The sequence below is a fragment of the Pan paniscus genome, chromosome 4 (genome assembly GCF_029289425.2).
Source record: "Pan paniscus chromosome 4, NHGRI_mPanPan1-v2.0_pri, whole genome shotgun sequence".
NCBI lineage: Eukaryota > Metazoa > Chordata > Mammalia > Primates > Hominidae > Pan > Pan paniscus.
Genome location: NC_073253.2, coordinates 87,174,363 through 87,190,430, shown reverse-complemented (window position 1 = coordinate 87,190,430; position 16,068 = coordinate 87,174,363).

Here is a 16,068-nt window from a genome sequence, read left to right as displayed (position 1 = left end):
GATAATCATATATTTGAGCAGGGGTTATGACATGACTCCACACATTCTCTATAGTATATAGGGAATATTTTCTTACCAGAAGAAAGGAAGCATTAATGGGTTTTTAGAAAGTTCTTGTTAGCCGATATTAAGTTCAGAAAATCTAATTGTATTAGTTCATTCTCTCATTGCTACAAAGAACCACCTGAGATTAGCAATTTATAAGGAAGAGAGGTTTAATTGACTCACAGTTCCTCAGGCTGTCCAGGAAGCATGACTGGGCAGGCCCCAGGAAACTTACAATCATGGTGGAAGGCGAAGGGGAAACAGGCATGTGTTACATGTTCAGAGCAGGAGAGAGAGCTAGGGGAGATGCTACACACTTTTAAACAACAAGATCTCATGAGAACTCACTCACTATCATGAGAACAGCAAGGGGAATATCTGTGCCCATCATCCAATCACTTCCCACCAGGCCCTTCCTACAGCATTGGGGATTACAATTCGACATCAGATTTGGATGGAGACACAAATCCAAACCATATCACTAATGTTCCAGAAATTACATTTATTCTTCATTGCATCCCTGATTCTAATGATCACAGGATGACTATTCCTTCAAAATGATTTGTTGTTAATATCTAACCAACACAAGAACCTTTTCTTTGCTGGCCACCCTACTAATTGCTGGTGATGCAAGGGTGAAGAGTCATGCATTCAAAAGTTCACAATCCTGTGGGGAAAATTGATACATTAGTGTTATTAATATGCATGAGTCATAAAGTGTGACAATCATATGACCCCATATCAGTTTAAATGAATTGCATCACAGACTTGACCCTCTATGAGACCAGTGCTGTGTGATAGAATCATAACACAAGACAAATATTCATTCAAAAACTTAGCATTCACTCAAATACATAAAAAGAAACAGATCATATGAATTTTAAGAATATATTTCACGTAATCCAATATATCCAAAACATCATTTATTCAACATGTAACCATGATAAAAAACATTTTGTTGATATATTTTTTATTATTTGTTTACTAAGTTTCAAAATCCGCTGTCTCTTTTAGACTTACAGCACATCTCTCTTCCGACTAGTCACATTTCAAGTGTCCCATAACTGCCTGTCACTAGTGGCTAGGTTATTGGATGGTGTGGGTCCACATCCATGCCACTCAGAGAATAGTTCTTGGACCAGCAGCATTAGCATCAGCTGTGAGCTTCTGAGGGATACAGAATCTCATCTCTGACTTCAAACCTACTGAATATTCAAAAGATTCTCAGGTGACTCACATGCTCATTAAAGGTGAGAAGTACTTTTCTAAAAGAAGTCACGTAAGGAATGCCTCAGGATTTCTTATCAAGGAAAGTTGGCAAACACTGCGCTAGTCAGTTGGGCACACAAAGCCTTACTTTGTAATTCAAGGAAATGGATTCAAACAATGAATCCTAATGAAGGAAGCCAGTTCAAGAAAATAGTCTCAAAGATGTTTACAGGGATCTTCAAAACAGAAATCTTTGAAAATTTTGTAAAGCTGCCTTGACATCTATTCCATAATGAGTTATTCTCGGTGTATTTGTGTGTGTATGTGTTTGTGTTTACACATGGGTGTTTATTTTGTACTATTTTTATCAAAAAATTTAGACTGATTTCTTTGATAATTAAGTATCTTTTGTTTGGACAAGCATGTTTATAAAACTGATTATGCAAAAGATAAATAAACTCACTGTGCTGATTTAACTGTTATCCACATACTATATTCAGCAAATAATTCATAACTTCAATGACAGTTCAGAGAGCAGCTGGAACTTGAGCAATCAATTATAAATGCATCTCCCCCAGGCACCTAAAGAGAATGGGAGTTTATTCCATAGTGTTAAGGATTTTTATTCCCTCAGCTACTATGCCATGTCAAATCTCATCTTTGAAATGGTGACCAAATTCTCAGAGTTACGACATGTTGCATGCGTGCATAATCAGGCAGTCAAACTTTTATCTGGGTGATTCTCTTGTGGCTACTTATCTAGTTGAAATAAGTCCAAATATATTCTAATAAAAAAGGAAATATACGTTCAAGAGATAAAAAAAGAGTTTATTACTGTGTCTTCTTTTCTAATATTTGCTAACTTAGTGATTAAATAAAATACTGCCTAAAAACATGAGTTTTTAAATCAGACAGGTCTAGGTTCAATTTCTGACCCTTTCACTCATTGTCTGAATACACTTGAACACATTAAATAGCATCTCTGAGTCTTTTTATTTTTCTTTTTTGCTTGTAGCCGCTGGGTGAGGTGTCAGAGTCCCAGCATCAGAAAGTGGTCAACTCGTGAATTGGTAAGAAGAATTTACCAACAGCATAGGTTTGAAAAAAGAAAGTTTCTTTAGAAAGAAAGAATGCCGCAGAAGAGTGCAGCAGGGAGCCTTAGCAAGACAGGACTGAGAGCACCAGGGTGGATTTTTTCCTTAGAGGTATTTATGGACCTTCAAGCAGGAGCTGAAGGGTAATTTGGGCCATAGTTGCCATTTAGGTCATGATAAATGATTACATTTGTAGACAATTTGGTGCCTTAATGTTAGCAAGGGTTACACAATCAGTTTTGATATGCATGCATTCTGGAGATGTATAGAAATTCTACTTATAAATTCTGGGGAAAGAAGCCTAGTACCTGAAGCCTGCTTTAGATAATAGAGAAGTCTAATTACTTCTGAATTCCTCACATAAGGAGTTTTACCTCTGGATGATCTGCTTGATGGCTACAAGATGATCTTTGCTCTCTTCAACAGCTAAAGTAAAAATGATCAGTTTTATTGGTTTATTTAAGAATTAAAGAAAATAAAAATTTTCCACGTAATTAATGCTCACTTAATAGTTTCTGAAACACTTGAGGTTTCACCATATCACATTATAGGAAAGACTCCTTTTTATTATCCTTTACTCTTACAAAAAAAAAAAAAAAAAAAAGCAACCTCTGGTCTCAAGGACTCCAGGTATTACTTTCTCTTTGAAACTCAACTCTAAAATATATAATTCTGTAGCCCTTGCATCGTCATCATCGTCATCATCACCCTCCTAGCTCACATTTACTGGGACACGTTGTTAAAAGATTTGCATACATTTTTGTGGTTTTTTTTTTTTTTTTTTGAGATGAAGTTTTGCTCTTGTTGCCGAGGCTGGAGTGCAATGGCATGATCTCAGCTCACCACAACCTCTGCCTCCCATGTTCAAGCGATTCTCCTGCCTCAGCTTCCTGAGTAGCTGGGATTACAGGCGTGTGCCATCACACCTGGCTAATTTTGTATCATTTTCTTCCATCTCACAAGAATTTCATGAAGTAGCTACTGGTAATGTCTTGAAAGAGGAGCTTTATAAAGGTTAAGTAACTTCTTTAAATTCGCACTGTGTGAAGGCAGGGATAAATCCTGGACTGGTAATAGCAGAGACAACTCACTAAATTAAAAACATGAAATAATTAGAAAGTTGAATACCTGTGTCACATCAACACTTTCCTAGGAAATATAAGACTGTAAAGCACGACTATTTGCTTCAGAAAATTCCAGCAAACCAATTTATGTAAAATAACAATCTGTTCACCTGAAGTAATAGCTTATATATCGATATTATGGGCTAAATTGTTCCCCTCTCCAAAATTCATATTGATGTCCTAACATATAGTACCTTAGAATGTGACTGTATTTGGAAATAGAATATTTAAAGAGGTCATTAAGGATCAGAAAGGCCGTGAGGATGAGTCCTAATCTGATACACGTGGTATCCCGATAAGAAGAAAGATTAGGATATCCTGATATGAAGAAAGATGAGGACACAGATATACAGAGTGAAATACTATGTGAAGGCGCAGGAAGAAGATGGCTATCAATAAGCCAAGGAGAGAGACCTAAGAAGAAACCAACCTTGCTGACACCTTCATCTCAGACTTATAGACTCCAGAATTATACAAAATTAAATTTCTGTTGTTTAAGTCACCTACTCTATGGTACTTTGTTAAGACAATCCAAACTAGTACAGATGCTTCTCTAATTGAGAATGTGCTTATGTCCTGATAAACTTATAATAAATAAGAAATATCAGAAGTTGAAAATGTATTTATTACCCCCCAAAACCCGTTGTAAAAATAAAAATTCAAAATTTGAACCATCATAAGTCCAGATGCTCCTAAATTTATGATGAGGTTACATCCCAATAAACCCATGGTATTGTTGAAAACTTATCAATGAAACCATAAGTCAGAGACTGTGCAATCAAGCACTACTGTTAACTACCAATATTACTGATTGGTGTAGTTTTAATGATGTCATATTGTTATAAATCTAAGTCTATCCTCTCTGTGCCAGACACCTACTAATTACATGTATTTACATTATAATCCTAGTTATTAGAAATATCATCTAAATGTTACAATTTTTAATAATAATGATAATAATAATGATAATGATAATAATAATGGTAATTTAAAATTACAATTGCAACTTTGAAGATCTTTTATTATGAACAAAATTGTCCATTCAAGAGGTACTTTAGAAATCAAAGAAAAATGACAGAAGCATTTAATGGTCTGAATTGGGGGAAGTGGAATTAAAAGGAAGTTTCCAAAATAAATTAAGATTATACAATGATTTTATTGACAAAGGTAAATATAAATGTAAAAAAGTTAAAACTGTCTTTATGTTAGATACTCCAAGCACAATTTGAATCCAATGGCCATTACACTACTGTTTCTCTTCCCCCAACCTACACTTTAATGGTACCCCTAGCTGTTACTCTCTTCCTGGCCTACTTTCCTTTTTTATGGCTACCCAAACACTTACACAGCTAATTTACCTCTTAAGGGTAAATTCCTTTCTCAGTAGGGCAAGGTTGATATTAAGAGCTGGTCTCCTTCTGTGCTGAGAACGATTATCAAGGACTTTCCAAAGCCTAGACAAGATAGAGAAAAAAAAGATTAACAGAGGGATTTAGAATACATACATTTAGCAATATATAATCTATTATTCTTTTTTTTTTTTTTTTTTTTTTTTTTGAGACGGAGTCTCGCTCTGTCGCCCAGGCTGGAGTGCAGTGGCGCGATCTCGGCTCACTGCAAGCTCCGCCTCCCGGGTTCACGCCATTCTCCTGCCTCAGCCTCCCGAGTAGCTGGGACTACAGGCGCCCGCTACCACGCCCGGCTAATTTTTTGTATTTTTAGTAGAGACGGGGTTTCACCGTGTTAGCCAGGATGGTCTCGATCTCCTGACCTCGTGATCCGCCCGCCTCGGCCTCCCAAAGTGCTGGGATTACAGGCGTGAGCCACCGCGCCCGGCCTATAATCTATTATTCTTAAGTCTATATCAATTGGTTCATATGTTATCAGGATCCTTAAACACAGAACAGTTGGAAGAAAATGAAGAATTATGAGACCTCGAGAATGATTTAAGAAAGCTGGATTTGCATAAGAAACAAGGGGGTTTGGAAAATATGTAGAACTTGGACAAAATCTTTTGAAGGCTATTTCCAATATCTTCCTTTCGTGAGTAGAGTAGACCCTAATATAGTCCTGCAAGCAAAGAAAGAATAGTCTATTAGGCGCTTTAGGGATACTCTTCTTATCTTCTTTAGACAGCATCCATTAGTAAATCCTAATGTAGTTGAGACTGAACCTTTCTCTTCGCTTTTTGAAAAATTAATGGTGAACCTTAAACATAATACGGGCCTCTAAAGAAACAGCATACACTATTTTATGAGAAGAACACACTTAAATTTCTATACACTTTTTGAGATATTTATATTTCTAAGAAAACTGGGAAGCAAATAAAGCATTAAATTCAGTAACATGATTGACACCCCCCTTTTTTTTCATGAACTCTAAAGAATGGGATCTGTTCTTTTCAAGCACTCTTTAGATTCTGGTTTAGAAGTGGACTATAAATTCTAGAAAACCTATTTCTTATGGTGTTAAAATATATGACTTTTGGAGTTTGAAATGTTGTTGCAAGCTGTTCTCGCATCAAATGATCCAACAAAAGATCATCCAACAAAAACAGGCAAATCTGAAGTATACAGCAGTTGAAATCGCCACCATCAGAAACATAATATGCATTGTTACTCTTCAAAGAACAGTACAGCTCTGAAGTAGTAAAGTCCACAGATGACCATGCTGAATCCTTCAGAATGAGTGATGAATGACTGTAAGGAGAAGCTAAGCATTGAAAGCACCTGAACCAACATTTTGCAGTCATGAAACAGTTATCAGTTAAGGTAAGATGATACAAAAATTAATAACTTCACTGTTTGCTTCGGGAAATTCCTGGAGATCAAATTATCTTAGACAAGAGTCTGCTCCCCTGAGGAAACAGCAAACATATCCAACAATCATTTATCAAGATTCACTTCGAGATGCTAACCTCACTGTGCCCACCAATACTACACATTTATGTAGTGAACATTGATCGTCAAATCTAAGCCAATTCAACACCTTGTTAGATATACATACCTTAAACCACTTGACCCAGACTTTAAAACCTTATAATTATCTTTCTTTTGTGTTTCCTTTCCTGAGAGCCTGCTGAAATTTTGTTAAGATGGTATTTTCTATTATGACAATGAGTTCCAACAAATGTATTTTATTATATTAACAAGCTATCTGGTGATATTTGGGGGAGTTGACCTATCACAGTATTTTATAATGGAAAGGACAACAAAATTGGAATAAAAGACTTTGGTTGGATTCATTACTTCAGTTAACTGAGGCACATAAAACAGGTGCCTAATATTTTCATACAATATTTTTGTGGGTGAACTTAGAATAACAATTATTTTTCTTCCTGCATCATAATATTCCTAATACAGTAATGGAATATGATGGCAAAATTAAAACAGCCTTATAAAAACTGAACGGTTACACAAATATAAAACTTTGCTTAGTTTCATATTTGTATAACCGTTCAGTTTTTACAAAGTGTGCATAAAACTGACCACCTAGGCCAGAACACTCTCAAAAGTAAGGGTGCCACTATTTTTATAGTCCTAAGATCCATGTCATAAAGGAGAACTATCCCAGTCAAAGTCCTATAAATCATTGCTCAATTATTCCTGTAAGTTCAAGTTACTTCTTTTATTCAGGCAATTCTCTTCACCGCCACAGCTACTACCAGCACCAAATGCAAAAAAACTCTTCTATCTTTGGGAAGATCCTCAGGGAAACCATATCTGACTTAAGTTTAGGGCCACAAAATTAATTCAAATAAAGCACTATGAAGACAAAAATATGATTTTGGTAATTTCTGCCTCCTGAAATCTCAAGGTTGTTGTTTTTTTCTTAGTATCTGGGACAAGTGAACCAAGTAGGTATATAAATAAAAATTAGCTAAATTTTTCCAGTTGTATTTAGTTGTGTTCTGCCTCTTCACTAAACATCTACACAGAGAAGTTAAGAAATAGCTAAATGTAGTAAAGTACTCAAGTTAGTTTGGAAAAATGAGCAGCGAGAAAAAAAGGACAAGTGCTGTAAATGATTTACATACCAGATAGCAGGCTCCTGACAAATAGAGCTTCCATTTTATTTTGTTTTCATTATTTCAAGGTGCATAATTTAAAAATCGAGTTCACTGTGTCACATACCAGGATACTTAATCTTCTCTAAAATGACATTGTTGAATGGTGTCATATTTCAGGTGGAAATTGAAACTAGGCACCTACAAAATAACACGCATCATGAAAACGTTAATCACAAAAATCTGCCAAACTCTGGAATTTAAAATGAATGCATATAAAACAAGAATTAAAACATTTTATTACATTGTCATTCTTTTTCTATCTCCGTATTTTTAAATACCGTGAGATAACTAAAACTAAAATTTCGCTTATTTTTTAATTGTTAACTTTGAATTTAAGTTGGATGATAAAATAATTATACAGAATAAAAAGTCAAGTGAGTGGATATTTTAGTATATTCCTTTTTATTTTACAATGCTTTTTTTCAAAACTGATAAATTATCAGTGAACTGAAGAATATAAAATATTTTGTTTAAATAATTTATCCTTTAAGAAAAGGCAAAATACATTAGAATAAAAAACAAGATATTTTGGAAAGACAGAGTATAAGTAATAACTCATTTCCTAAACATGAAAATGTTTAGAATAAAAACCTTATAAAATTTTATGGGTTAGTATCATCTAAAAAGGAATCATTTAAAAAAATACAGTAATAATATTTTAAAAGGATGCAACAAAAACTTTCTGGATTATATTGTGTGTGTGTGTGTGTGTGTGTGTGTGTGTGTGTGTGTGTGTGTGTGTATGTATGAGAGAGAGAGGAAAGAAGAGAAAGAGAGAGAACAAAAGAGAAGCAACCCAGGAGGTCAGAAGAAATGGTCAAAATGTGTTAAATTCCAGGTCAGGAATTGTAGCTCACACCTGTAATCTTAGCACTTTGAAAAGCTAAGATAGGAGAATTGCTTGAGGCCAGAAGCTCAAAATCAGCCTGGGAAACACGGTGAGACTCTATCTCTACAAAAAAAAAAAAAAATTAAAAATTAGCCTGGCATGATGGCACATGCATATAGTCCCAGCTACTTGGGGGCTGAGACAGGAAGATTCCTTGAGCCCAGAGAGTCAAGGCTGCAGGAACTATGATCACATCACTGCACTCCAGCCTGGGTGACAGAATGACACCTTGTCTTTAAAAATTAAAAAAAAAAAAGATAAATTCTAAACTACATAATATAATAAAAAGTAAACTTATCTATTATATTAGTAATAGTATTTTTTGTGATTTACTAAAAATTAAACGTTTTTCTTAGACTGGATTATGTTTTAAAATTAATTTTTCTCAAAAATATTTTTAAATACATTTTACTATTATACTCGGCATTTCTCAATTATGGTGGAGATAAATATAGATTTTTACATACTATTTGCATTTTTGAGTATATATTTATCTGATTAGTGAAAACAAATTGTATTGCTACTCTTGTTTCTCCCTTTAAGAAACCAACATACTAATTATTCCTTACTTTAATTTGTTTAATTTCAAAATCTAGATAAAATAATTATTCAGTAAAAATGATGGTTACCTAGATTGCATCATTGAATAATAAGGAATTGTATTCAGAATGCTAACAAATTTTAAAAGTTTATTTAATCCCTAAGAGATTATTGAAACACCAAATTGTAGCTCTGATTAATTTAGTTAAAGAAGCATTTCACATTCCCTGTGTTTTATTGATTGACATGATTCTTCTAGTGAAATTATAAACTGCATTGCTATATTTTACTTTAACAATGATTCTTGTATTGTTCGCTATATGAAAACCAAATGCAAAACGAGAAAGAACTGATTTCAACATATCACCAAAAATAAATAAAAATGCAATTCCACAGAACACTGGCAAACGTGTTTTTATGAAAATGCAACTGAAGAATTTAAAGTTTGAAAACACACAGGTAAACAATTCACATTTCCTAATTTTATGGTATTAAAAATTTGTTCATAAAAAAGACTAGCAATAAAGTATATTTTAAATTTGCTGTTTGCTCTGTAATTTGGATTTCAAAATGACCCTCCCTAAAGAATGCAATAGTTGTTTTCTTCTGTGAGTTATTTTAAAATCACAAAAAAATCTTGAATTTAAAATTTTAATGCTAGCTGAAGTAAATGCAGTGATTTCTTAAATAGTTTAGTAAGAATAAAAGTTTTTTTTCTTTTTCTTTTTTTTCTGAAATGCAAGAGGGATGTACTTCTCAAAGAAACTACTTCAAACAGAATACAGACAAAAATGTATTTACAGGGCTTTGAGTAGATGGACCTCTACTTTGAGGAGCAGTCACAGAAAATTGAACAGGAACCCCAGCAACGTTTCATGTACACTACCACGTGCTTTTTCTTTTTTCTTTTTTTTGTTTGAGAGGGAGTCTCGTTCCGTCACCCAGGCTGGAGAGCAGTGGCACGATCTCGGCTCACTGCAAGCTCCGCCTCCCAGGTTCATGCCAATCTCCTGCCTTAGCCTCCCAAGTAGCTGGGACTACAGGCGCCCGCCACCACGCCCAGCTAATTTTTTTGTATTTTTAGTAGAGACGGGGTTTCACCGTGTTAGCCAGAAGGGTCTTGATCTCCTGACCTCATGATCCGCCTGCCTCGGCCTGCCAAAGTGCTGGGATTAGAGGCCTGAGCCTAATTTTGGGAGCACTACTGGTTGTTATTTCCCTGTAACTAAGGTTTAACTCAGCGCTAAATGGAAATTTCCACATAGGTGCAAGGAAAAATCATTATGAGAAAATGGAAATTCAGGAAAGTTCAAGAAAATACAGCCTTTCATATTTAATTATGTAAGAATTAATGACTGTCTTTGAATCAACTTGATAATTATCTTTTTACAGTACAAAAACTCATACCTTATTCAGACCTGAATCATTTTAAAATGTGTGGCATTGAGCTTGAACTCACAAGTTTTATGTTGTAAATACTTGTTGAATCCAACACACTGTGATTCCTGCTCTTATTTTCCTACAGAAACTACTAATTGATCTTAAGGATATCACTCAAAAATAAAGTAATCCAATTTAATAATTCCATTATAAGACAGTGTATAACTATTCACACATTCAGAAATATGGTACAGAAAGAAAATGGTTACATATTTTCCCTCTGTGTGTTATGCTTATAATATGGATTTCCATTTTGACTCACTGTTCTCAAAATTCATTAAGTAGTAATGTTTCACAATTTTTTGAAGAATTCAATGAGCATTTTTTGTGTGTTAACTCAGTTTTCACTGATACTAGGAGCCCAACTGTGCAGACATCCTGGGTAAACAGCAAACAGCAGCAGCTTTCCAATAATATCTATTGACATGCTCATCTCTGCTACAACACATTTAGTTAGTGCTCTTGAATTACACTTCAAGGTTTCTCTACTAGAGCCATGGCTGTTTTCTTCTATTTAATGTTTGCTACTATATACATCTGCCATCTGAATCATAGTGTAACTACTCTTTGGGCCGACAAGAATTCATTTTATGGGAAAGACAAGACACTTCTCACTTATCGAAAACAGAGTGGCCATACATCTACACATTTAATTACTGAATCTATTAAATACACATTTTAGGTAATTATTCTGTGCTCATCACTGTGCTGCAAAAAATAAGGGTAGATTAAGATACAGGTCTCCATGTCATGGACGCCAAGGTTTAGGGTTAAGACTTTACATAAAAATCAAATAGCTATAAAATAATTTGATAATTCTGATTACTTTCATCTGCTTTGGATGGGAAGAAGGGCTTCCTAGAAGAGGGGAGTCAGGAAAATTGTAACCTGTATCTTGCTAATAAACTCATTCCCTTACTCAGGAGTCTCCAGACCCCAGGCCATGTCCCAGTCCATGGCCTGTCAGGAGCTGCCCACACATCAGAAGGTGAGCAGTGGGCGGGAGCAAAGTTTCATTTGTTATTTACAGCCACTCCCCATTGCTTGCATTACCACCTGAGCTCCGCCTCCTGTCAGATCAAGGGTGGCATTAAATTCTCATAACAGTGTGAACCCTATTGTGAACTGTGCATACAAGGAATCTAGGTAATGGCACTCCTTGTGAGAGTCTAATGCCTGATGATCTGCCACTGTCTCCCATCACCCCCAGCTGGCACCATCTAATTCCAGAAAAACAAGCCAAGGGCTCCCCTTGATTCTACATTATGGTGAGTTGCAGAATTATTTCATTATATATTACAATGTAGTAATAATAGAAAGAAAGGGTACAATAAATGTAATGTGCTTGGATCATCCTGAAACCACCCCCACCACTGGATCATCCTGAAACCATCCCCACCATTGGCTCATCCTGAAACCATCCCCACCATTCTCCTGGTCTGTGAAAAAAAGTGCCTTCCATGAAACTGGTTCCTAGTGCCATATTGGTGGGGGACCACTGCCCTTATTGGCTTTTACAAAGCAATTAAGCGATTGCAATCCTTCAAAGGCACACTAAAAGGTAGCAAAATACACCTCCATAAAATCTGCTCCTTTGACATAAGGGTTACTTTGAGCTAAAGTTAATTGAGAAGAAGCAGATGCAAGAAAGGCTCTCTGAACTCTCTATCTAGACCTCAGAGCAGGACATAATTTTACAAAGGTGTCCCTTCACTCCTAGGGTGTGTGGCAGAGGGTGGTGATGACAACAAAGTTTGATAATAGAAGACAGTTACTTTACTCAGTAACTTTACTAAGAAGATTTGCTCTTCATATATTTACCTTCTCATGATTTGCACCCCTTCAAAACTCTCTTTTCTTTGTCTAGACGCTTCTCTATAAAGGTATTGTGCTCTGTTGATATTGCTATACTATATAAGCCAGAGTTCTAAGCCTCTTCTGAGAATTACTGGTTCCCTGGGTATCACCCATGTATATATGAAATATACATGTTGGCCGGGTGCAGTGGCTCATGCCTGTAATCCCAGCACTATGGTGGCTGAGGCAGGTGGATCATGAGATCAGGAGATCGAGACCATCCTGGCCAACATGGTGAAACTCTGTCTCTACTAAAAATACAAAAATTAGCTGGGCGTGGTGGTGCGTGCCTGTAATCTCAAGCTCCCAGCACTATGGTGGCTGAGGCAGGTGGATCATGAGATCAGGAGATCGAGACCATCCTGGCCAACATGGTGAAACTCTGTCTCTACTAAAAATACAAAAATTAGCTGGTCGTGGTGGTGCGTGCCTGTAATCTCAGCTACTCAGGAGGCTGAGGCAGGAGAATCACTTGAACCAGGGAGTCGGAGGTTGCCGTGAGCTGAGATCACACCACAGCACTGCAGCCTGGTGACAGAGCGAGACTCCATCTCAAAAAAAAAAAAAGGAAATATACATGTGAATAAACTTCTGTTTTTCTCTTGTTAATCTGTCTTTTGTCATTAGGGTCTGTGACAAAACAAAAAAACAAAAAACAAAAAGTTGTTTTTCCTCTGCTATCATACCACAACCATCAATACAGAAAACTTCTGTGATGGACCAAAGGTGTGGGAGTTTTCCCCCTCACATCAAGTAAGCAACCAGTTCTGCAGGGGACACAAGTTGGGTGTGTGCTCTAACTCAATTCGAGCACTGTGCACCTAGAAAGAGCATCATCCATCTCACACGCTGAAGGCTTAGTTCCCAAGACTGTCTTCCTTTCACATAACAATTGCATGTCTGGGTCTCCAGAATTCTGAATGACTGGCTTCAAGTTGGGGTTCTCATGACCCCTTTGTGATTTTGATTTATTTGATAGAGTGGCTCACAGAACTGAGAGAAACACTTATTTACATTTACTGGTTTATTTATTTATTTTAAAATAAATATGGTCTTCCTCTGCCACCCAGGCTAGAGTGCAGTGGCGCAATTATAACTAACTGCAGCCCCAAGCTCCTGGGCTTAAGTGATCCTCCCACCTCAGCTTCCCGACTAGCTGGGACTACAGACACACACTGCTCTGTTCAGCTAATTTATTTTTATTTTTACATTTTTAGAGTTGAGGGTCTTGCTATGCTTCCCAGGCTTGTCTCAAATTTCTGACCAGAAGTGATTCTCCCTCCTCAGTCTCTCAAAGCACTGGGATTACAGGCATGAGCCACCGTGCCTCATCAACTAGCTTATTATAAAAGATATAAAAGATATTACAAAGGATACAAGAAGGGGCACAGAGCTTCTAAGACCTCTCTGGGTATAACACCCTCTAGGAACCTCCACGTGGTTACCTGTCTGGAAGCTCTCTGAACCCTGTTCTTTCAGGTTTTATGAAGGTTTCATTACTCAGGCATGAGTAATTAAACCATTGGGAACTGGCGATCAGCTTAGCCTTCAATCCTACTCCCCTCCTCTGAGGTTAGGGGGTGAGATTTGAATGTTCCAACCCTCTAATCATTCCTTGGACTTTCTGGTGACCAACCCCCAACCTGAAACCAGCTAGGGGCTTCCGGCCGCCAGCCAACTCATTAGCATACAGAAATACATCATTTTGGAGATTCTAAGGATTTTAGAAGTTGTGTTCCAGAAAATGAAGTAAAAGATCAAATATAGATTTCACAATGTCACAGACTCCCAGCTACAAACTCAGAAAAATAGAGGGGAAATTATTTTTCCTCCCCTATCCCATCTAGCATGAAGCTAAGAGTGGCCTCTGGCCAACAGCCAGCTAGACAATGAGTTCCTCAGTCCAACAACCAAAAGAAACTCAATTCTGCCAACAACCACGTGAACCTGAAAATTGATCTATTCTCAGTCGAGTCTTGAGATAAATGCAGCCCGGCTGACATCCTGATTAGTCTTGTGAAAGAGGCTGAGACTAAAGACTCGCTTAAACTGGGCCCTGAGAAACTGTGAGATAGTAAATGTGTGTATGTGTTTTTAAGTCGCTAGATATTTGTTAATGTTGTTACACATCAATAGTTAGCCAATTCAGATTTTTATATAATGCCAATATTGATTGAGATATTGGATAAATGGTAGAATTAAATGCACAGTGAAGAGTAAACTTCCATGTAGAAGACAGCTAACAAGGCAAGGAGATGAGAAGCAACAACATTCTTATAGGGATGTAAGTGTTTTGTGTTGCAGGAGCAGCTATTCCAAGAAAGTTTCAGGTGGAAAATCAGAAAGCAGCCAAAACCCAGAGGAGGTTATATATCAATTCAGGGGACTTGGGCTTTGAATCATTCTTGTCATGTCACAGTGTAGATGGAGCAGAAGAAAGAGAGATTTGGGTGTGATTTAGAGAGATAATGCTTATAAAGAGGAAAAATGTAGGACAAGCAAGATTAGTAATATATTAGTAATGGCTAGTATTTATTGGACACTTACGTGACAGGAACTCTTCTACTTCATTTAACATCTACAAGCCTCACTGATGTGACAGGAACTTCTCTACCTCATTTAACATCCATAAGCCTCCTCTGTACATTTTATTTGGAATCATTTCTAATATGAGGAAATTGAGGTAAGGAGAAATTAAGTTAAATTATGAAAGGTGCAGAGCTAATAAGTTGCACTGCCAAGATTTGAATGTAATCAGATAATCCCCAGAAACCGTGTGCTGCCCCTCTGCAGAGGTGCCTGAACTGCTATAGTGATACAGTCAATCACTGTAGAAATCTAGGAGAGAATGAATTAAAGAGAATGCTGATCACAAAAGTATTCCGTCAACTTCCAAATTCCTGGCTTCCTATTCATCCATCCATTCATCTCCCTCCTTTTGACGATATGAGTCATGTCCCATTTCTTGTCTCTGCCTCTTTTCTCAGTTCTGTCTTCTCTCACACTCTCAGTATTCTTTCCATCCAACATCTCTCTTGCCAGAATCCCCATACTGTTTCTCTCTTCTTGCCTCTGCCCATTAGGATTTAAAGTTTAATTTTTAGTTCATGCAAAATTCTTTTGATTTGGGGTAGGGTGGAGTGGGTAATAAATCTTTATCTTCTACTAGCAATTTTCTCCCCTTTCACTGGGGTGTATTCTCAGGAGATAAGCTCAAAGGGAAAATAATATGAATTAAAGGTACTGGTGCCTTGTCTTTCACTTGCCTGTTTATCTTTAATGTGTGCATTGCCATTCACGCCTGGCCTCACTGTCAGAAGGTAAGAACAATAGGAAGTTCATTTGAATTTAGACATAAGGGGAATGGGCCAGAGGCAGCTTGCCCAGGTTTGATTTGTTACAGGTCACCTGGGCCAAAGTAAATCAACTTTACCTGGGATTCAGCTTAGCTCAAACTGGATGAGGTGCAAACACATCATTAATATGACAGGCTGTTGCCTTGATTGTTGTCGTTACTAAGTTTTCCCCATGACAATAGTTTCGCAATCTAGATTCAAATACTATTTATTGCTTATAAGCAATGTGGCCATAGGAAAATTCCTTCTCCTTTATTTCATTTTCCCAACTCCATGATAAAACCTACCCCATATAATTTTCTTTAAATTTAATTGAATTAATTTTATGTTAAGGTCCAGGGTATATGTGCAGGACGTGCAGGTTTGTTACATAGATAAGCATGTGCTATGGTGGTTTGCTGCACCTATCAACCCATCACCTAAGTATTAAGCTCAGCATGCATTA